This window comes from Lytechinus variegatus, chromosome 16 (assembly GCF_018143015.1).
Source record: "Lytechinus variegatus isolate NC3 chromosome 16, Lvar_3.0, whole genome shotgun sequence".
NCBI lineage: Eukaryota > Metazoa > Echinodermata > Echinoidea > Temnopleuroida > Toxopneustidae > Lytechinus > Lytechinus variegatus.
This window is the reverse complement of record NC_054755.1, coordinates 30,363,236-30,371,142: the sequence shown is the minus strand read 5'-3', so window position 1 is coordinate 30,371,142 and position 7,907 is coordinate 30,363,236.

The following is a 7,907-nucleotide window of genomic DNA, read 5'->3' as shown; positions in this document are numbered from 1 at the left end:
AAAAAAATAAAAGTCATGATTGAGCTCAAACTTGGCAGGAATAGCTTTGCCCAACAGAAGGCAATCAATACAGTTTACAACATTTACTTTGTTGGTTGGAAAGCTAGTATACATTGATTCAACATGTAGAAAAAACATCAAATTGGAAGCCTATATGAATTCATGGTCTAAACGCCGATGTTAACAAGTTGTAATTTCATAAATGAAAAGCTTACAAAATGCCTTCTGAACTCTGTATACCGAAGACGAGCCTCGGTTTATTTTACATTTTCTGCCACTGATAGTTATAACTTATACAATTATGGACTGGATATCAAAGCTCCTTAGTATTTTCTAGCATTTTATCATTGACCTTATTTAATTATTTGTGGTATAGTTTTAACAAGTGCTTCGTAAAAATTGATTATCTTATGTTAAAATAAATATAAATACAATTTCATCCTGGCTGGTCATAAGTTAAGATGGCAACGCGATGAGAGACTTTGAACGTAAACAATAAAAATGATGAGAATCCCCTTAAGAAGCGTTATATTACTTTGAGGTTGTGCAGAATGACTGGATTATTGAAGATGATTTGAAAATAATACGAGGGAAAAGGTTGATTACCAGAAGATGATGTCGTTTTTTTTCTGTAGTTTGTAACAATTTACTGTGCATTTTGGGAAAAAAGAACCAAATTTTATGCATGTTGCCATACGACTAAACAATTCTCGTTTGAAACACACAATGTAAATACACAAATGACAATAAACAGAATGGATTATTCGGAACTTATCGATTACAAGTCTCAGTTTCGTATCATTTAAATTTGACGTTTCAATCACACGATGAAAGCAAGTGAAGAGCCTTGGCCAAATGTATGTTTTGAATGACCGCTTATACGGTGTGTAACTGGAAACCAGCTCCTAAATGAGTCAGTATGTGTCTTTTATTCATTAAGTTACAGTGATTTAAGTGTGCATTTTTCTTCTAAAGGTGCTCTCAAAATACGACCTTGGACATGATTTTTTGAAAAAGTCCTTGCCGTGGGAGGGGGGTAGCCCCCCTCCCACACCCTCCCCCCGCTCGGTCGCTTCGCTCCCTCGCCGCTGGCGCCCCCCCCCCCCTATTTCAAAATCCTGGATCCGCCCCTGTTAAGAGAGAAGGGTCAGGGGCAACGGACAGAAATCTTGTTAACTATGCCCGTTGCACTTGGTTACCACCTTAGTTTGTTGTTTTGCAGGCATGGCCGTTTACATGACCTGAATTTTGACCAATCAGAAGATCGGATAATTCGACATTCGTAAAGAGAGGTTTATAATAACTATTATAGATCTCTCTTTAAGAATATCGAATAACCCGTTCCTCTGATTGGTTAAAACCGAGGTTTGGCTGAGATCCCCATTGATTGCATGCAAAATGTTGCTTTCTGCGGTGATTGCGGATACCATAAATATCGCGCGATTTGATCGAAAGTTTTAGACAATTCGCGCATTTAAGCGCTTATTGCCCAAGTGCGCGCAACGGATATGACATATCGATGGTACGATGCCGATCTTTGACTATTGCTTGTTGATTCCTGTTTATTGAAAAGAAAACTAACTTATTAAGGACATAACGGATATATTAATCATCAAGTCTTGTCGCAGAACGCTCAAACACATGCTCGAAGTCGCAAGGTGAGTCGGGTGGAAAGCAGGGTTGGCGGATTTAAATCACGTTGATTTAAATCACCATGATTTTTTTTTTAAAATCATTGATTTAAATCACTTCCATTGAAAAATGTACAAATCATGGACAAAGTATTTGTTCAATGCAGTTTTAATTCTTCAAGTCAACTGAAAAACTTTGAATTAACTTTATATCAATAAAAGATCAACAAAGTCTTCATATCTACTTAAAACAAATTAAAATCAAATTAATAAAATCAGGTAATTCCTTAAAAACTACAGATGTATGTTGTCAATAGGTACTCATTTTTTGTAAATTATGTCGAGTTTTTCTTCTGAAATTTTACATTCTTTGTCAGTTATTATTAGTCAATTTCTTTCTTAACATAAAGTTTTCACATAATCCAAAGACTTTTCAGAGAGCAGTTTGTAAAAAAAAATATATAATATATAAAAGTCAATGAGAAAAGGTTTGTTGGCAGTTTTCCAGTTTTGATCCTTCGCCTACACATAACTACTTCTGGCTGTAATGTAAAATAAAAAAATGATACCTGCATGTAATCAACATATTTAACATGCCTCTTATTTCGTATTGTTACATTTATCATACATTTGATGTTTTAAATAACAATTATAAAAATCACATTAACATAATGTAGTACAGTCATAAGCTTTCTCTTATAAACCTTTTAAGTCACTGCAGCCCATTTTATGTTCAGTGCTACAAATAATGGAAGTTTTGTATCTGCATGTAATAATGGAAAGAGCTCTATAACAACAATTTGCAAAACTCAGAATAAACATTTAACACTGCATTTTAATGTTAAGATGCAGGTACTTCAGTTACAATCATTGGCAGTTGTAAGCTGTGTCTCATTTAAAATAAAATACTTCCTTTTTGTAATAATATATATGTTGTAATTTAAGCAGTTTTGCAGTTTTTATCCTTTAAGTTAAAAGTAAGTAGATTCTTTTTCATACTTCATACTTCATGGATCAAACAGATTTTTTTTGTAGAGAATATGGGAATGAAAATTGTAGATTAATGTAAAAACAATCACAGTAACATAATGTAGTATAGTCACCCTTTGACTAAGCTATCTCCTATATTGTTCTCCAAAACTGAGAGTTTTGCATCTATATCTGTAGCAAGAGAAGAGCTTTTTATCAAAAAGATCCTAAACATATACAGTTGTAGTCTCTCTTTGACTATTGTAAAGCTGTGACTAATTGAAAAAAATCATTGATTTGAATTATTTCTCTTACAATATACATGAATACTAGTAATTGGCAAAGGGTTTGTTGGCAGTTTTGATAAGGGATTTTTTCTCTTGGATTTTTTAAATATTTGAATGAAAAATCCCAGAGGGGAATTTTCTCTACTCACTGGGAATTCCCTATGGAATATTCCTTAATAGGCCTATGTATGATAGAATTAAGTTCAGATACATGATTCCTCAAATTTATTTTTAATTGTCCATTTTTACTGTATTTTTATTACAAAATATGTGGTTAAGAACAATAGTAGGGGTGAAATGTATAACTTCAATATTGATGTCATTGTAAGAGTAAGGGGGGGATAATTACCCTTTTTTTCAAAGGAACTTTAAAAAAATCAAAAAAATCAAAATAATCTGATTTAAATAAAAAAAATCTGATTTAAATCAAATAAATCCGATTTTTTTTTTATCTTTTTAAAAAAATAAAAAAAAATCGCCAACCCTGGTGGAAAGATTAGACGGTCACTGCACTTTCTAAGGTTAACATAACGTTACTCGTTACTTAGCCTAGATATGACAAACGATGTACGATACGTTATGACGGGTAGATCTGATGTTAATAGTCGTTAGTTAGCTTGGAAGTTATTAGATCTACATCTGACGTTATGACGTAGGTTTACTCGACTAGAACTAACGCTAGATTACACTATAATGGGGATTTATTTCTGAACGTTAGATCTAGCTTAGGGGCCTAGACCCTATTCAGAATCAGACCCTAATTAGTAATTTGGTTCCTAAAAATATCTAGGTTTAGCCTCTAGGCCTATACTAGTAGTAGGGCCTATCGGTATGAACTGCTCGGGAACTGATTTGATATTCGACTTTGAGACCTAATTTCAGGGTCAGGGCTAAGTAAGGGCCTAGACCTAAGTCCTAACGTTAGCTTGGGGCCAAGGCCAGGGCTTTTAGATCTTGACCTAGACTAGGCCCTAATGTTAGATCTAATGTTTAATAATTCGGTTCATAAGATATGGACTGCTTTTATATTTGAGACATGGTTGTTTCAAGTCTGCTCGCGGGTACCGCATCGGCCAGACCATCGGGCATAGCTGCGTTGCAGTCCCCTTGAGCCTCTAGAAACAACATGCTTCTCAAAGCAGTCCATATACAACGGGGGGCCAGGCGGATTAATAATATATTCAAATACATTATTGTGCGCTATACAAAGTGTGCTGTGCAGAATATAATATCACTACTGTATTATCATATAAATAAACTTAATAATAAAAAGTTATTATCAGATTTCATCGATCCAAATAATGAATTTATTGGTAATCAATCATGACAGTGATAGTGATTTTTAAAAAAATGATTTTGAAAGAATATTTACGATACGATAGACACAATATGAATCATTATTCACATTTTTTCCAGTTCCTGGCCCCTTCCACAAAATCACCAAAAAAGACATTATGTAATTATATTCAAATTAGATTTTAATCGTTTTTTTTTCTTGTTCTTTATGTAGCTTGCACGGATTTTACACGAAAATCCAAAGTTATGCAGTATCTTAATGTGAAATACATCGAAGGAAAAACCCGATATTGGTTCAGCATGCGTGGAGGTAGGACCTACTTGTCGTTTATAGCCAGGCCGAGTCTTGCAGAGGACGTGATGTGGTATACCTACGGTAATGATAAGCCACACGATTCTGCATGAGTTTTATAAATCCAGGCGCGTATCCAGCGTCAGATGCTACAAAGCATTTCATAGGCTTACAGGCGCACGCCACAACGCCCAGTCTGTCAATACGTGTTAACCCGACGCGAGAGGGCAGTATAGCGTAGCCATAATTATTATTTTTAAGAAGAAAGCTCACGCTTTCCCCATAGACTTGCGTGTTAAAATGGCACTTAAAAAAATCATAAAAAGTGAACGTGAAATGAGAGGGTCGAATGTTTATTATCATTGGATAGGATAACTAGCTTATTTTAAAAATATATCGCCATTTATGAAGATAACTATGACGGGATCAAATTCTTAAACTGAAACTGAAAATAGCCCAAATTCTTCCGCCAGTTAAAGAATAGTTCCAAAGTCAGTGATATATCCTCCCAATTTGGGCAAAGGAAGTTCGGTCATTACCATTTCTAGAATCAGAGTAAGATTTTCAATCATATATTCATACACTTTTGTCAATCATAAATATAAATTGAAAAAAATCGAATCGGTTGGGTTTTGCCTCCCTGTTGTAATTAGGCTCATGGCACCTAAATCTACGCATGGACCTGATGTACGGGAATAACGATGTAATGTCGGGTTTATTTAGTCAGACCACGCATCATGAATATTCATGACGACATGACATGTTAAGATAGGAGCAATTTCGAACCCAATCGTTCATATCGATTGGTGTGGTTCATTCGGAATGGCAATCAATCCTGCAGTCGAGTTCATTGGGGCAGGTTCGAGACATGACGATAAGGTGCCACGAGCCTAATTACATCACGAGGGCTAAAGATATTCGTTCGACCCAAGCGATTCGATTTCTATTAAATTTGATATTGCTGATTGACAAAAATGTATGAATATGATTCAAAATCTAACACTGATTCTAGAAATTGTAACCACTGAACTTCATTCGCCCAAATTGTTAAGTTAAAGCCAGGGTAATTATGCTGCATATTTACTGTAGAGCGCTTAGAGACTTCTGACAAAGTAAGTATTAAGCGCTATATAAGCAAGAATAATTATGAATAAGTGACTGGAACTAATTTTTGACTGGCGGAATAATTAGGGCTATTTTACTGTTTCAGTTGATGAATTTGATTTATTCATAGTTATCTTCATAAATGGCGATTTATTTTCAAAATGAGCTGGCTACGGTACCCTTTCCTGGTCAGATTTATAATGTCAGATATATATCCTATCCAATGGGAGTAAACATTCCACCCTCTAATTTCACATTAATTGTACATGAATTTTTCAAAAGTGCCATTTTAACACACAGGTCTATGGGGAATGTTTTACGCGCGTGACACCGTAACGATTTCTAGGTTAGTAGTCTGTGTCAAAGCCTCCAAACAGCCCTTTCGTTTCGAATGCAAGAGTACTGACGGAAAAAAAATGCCTCGATCCTGTTATTTTGCTCAAGGAGTAAAAATGGAAGTGAGGATGGAAAAAAAATCGTAGTGAGGATGGAAAAAAAGAAGAGGAAGAAAAAAAATGCTGGGGGAAAAAAATAACAGTATATTAATTGGAGGTCTGCATTGGGATATACCTTAAAATAAGTCGTTACGTAAAGGGCCGTCTTTCCCTCACATGATGGCGCCGCCTCTGATGAAAATATGACTGAAAATGATACTCCGGGCTGAAAATATTTACATCTAAATAAATATAGAGTACAATTAACTGAGCACTTAATTTACATAATGACAAAGCTACCATAACTGTTGAAACTCTATGAAACTATCGAGCCCCTGATCAAGGTACATGTAGTGTAGCCGTGCTAAAGCCGGGGGTAATAATAGCAGGGCCCGCTGGGAGAACAGTTTTCGGAACTGAAGTGGCTACCCTGGGTAAATATGCCGCTATTATCATTATTATAGATGTTGAAAAGCTTCATGACAGACACGCGATTATTGGTTTTATAGTCTGAAAGCATCCACCGAGTGTCGAGTCCGCTAGTGGTAATTTGCCTGTTAGTTTATCATCATTGATTATTTTTGTAGAGGCACCACATTTTTTTATCCTTGTTGGAATTTGTAAGCAGCTCTATTTATTGTTTATTTATTTTTTCAATTGATGTATTTTTTTTTCATTCATGTATTTTTATTGAACTGTGAAAAATGATTGAATTGAATCGAACAATGAAATGTCTTTCTCTAACGATTATTTCGTTAGTGGAGAGTTGTGACCCCGTGGATTAGTCTTCTGACTTTCAAGGAGAGGGTTGTGGGTTCGAATCCCAGCCATGGCTTAATTTTCTTCAGCAAGAAACTCATCCACATTGTGCTGCACTCAACCCAGGTGAGGTGAATGGATACCTGGTAGAAAGAAATTCCTTGAATGCTTGAGCGCCGAGGCAGCTCAGCTAAAGCCGGGGTAAAAATCATAGCAGGGCCCGCTGGGAGAACAGTTTTCGGAACTGAAGTGGTTACCCTGGGTAAATATACCTCTTATTATTATTATTTTTATTATCATTATTATTATTTCTTTCTTTTCTGCATTATACAGGTTTTTGTCGTCACAATGTACGAGGATATTACTTTGCAAAGTTAGCCATTCGGGGACAAAAGGGTCTCCTGCGTACCGTTGAGTCTGGCCCTCTCAACGTTCATTGTGGTCCATCAGGATTTGATTCCTACTGGCTTGAATTAAATAAAGATGGCGTCTTTCAGCTTGGTCTAAGCGGGAACTCGACTCCAATTGCAAAGAGTCTTGGGAGAAAGAATGAGGTCTTGAAGACTATTCTGATAATACCACTCTCTGGTGAAGGTGCAGATTGGATGATCGACCTTCCCTGTAAGGATGATTAACGACAGGCAGATTTCGTTAACCCATCCAGGGGGCAATGCACCCCCCCCCCCCCCCCTATTGGCGCTTGTGAGCCCCCCCAAAAAAGGGGAAAGCCAAAGGAAAACAGGAAAAGAAAGGGGAAAGAGAGGAGGGAAAAAAGAGGATAACGAGTGAATAAAATAAGGTGATGGGGAGACTAAAAAAATTGCCATTTCACTAAAGTTTTCGCTCACGATCGCATTGCCTTGTAGGTGATTTACGTATGGGGCTTAAAATATCAAATTTTTAAGTCAATATACAAATCGAACTTTGCCGTTTTTTTAAGTGCTCTGTTAAATTTCATGTTGTATAGTCTGAATATTAGTATTTTCTGTCAGGTATTTTTCCTGTATTGCATAGATATCTCAAAATATCCATATTCAGGTTAGATTGTCAAAACGTATCAGCTAGCGATGCAGGGTCATTCTCAGAAAAATGCACCAATTGATGGGGGGAAAAATCGTAAAAATGAAGTCTACAG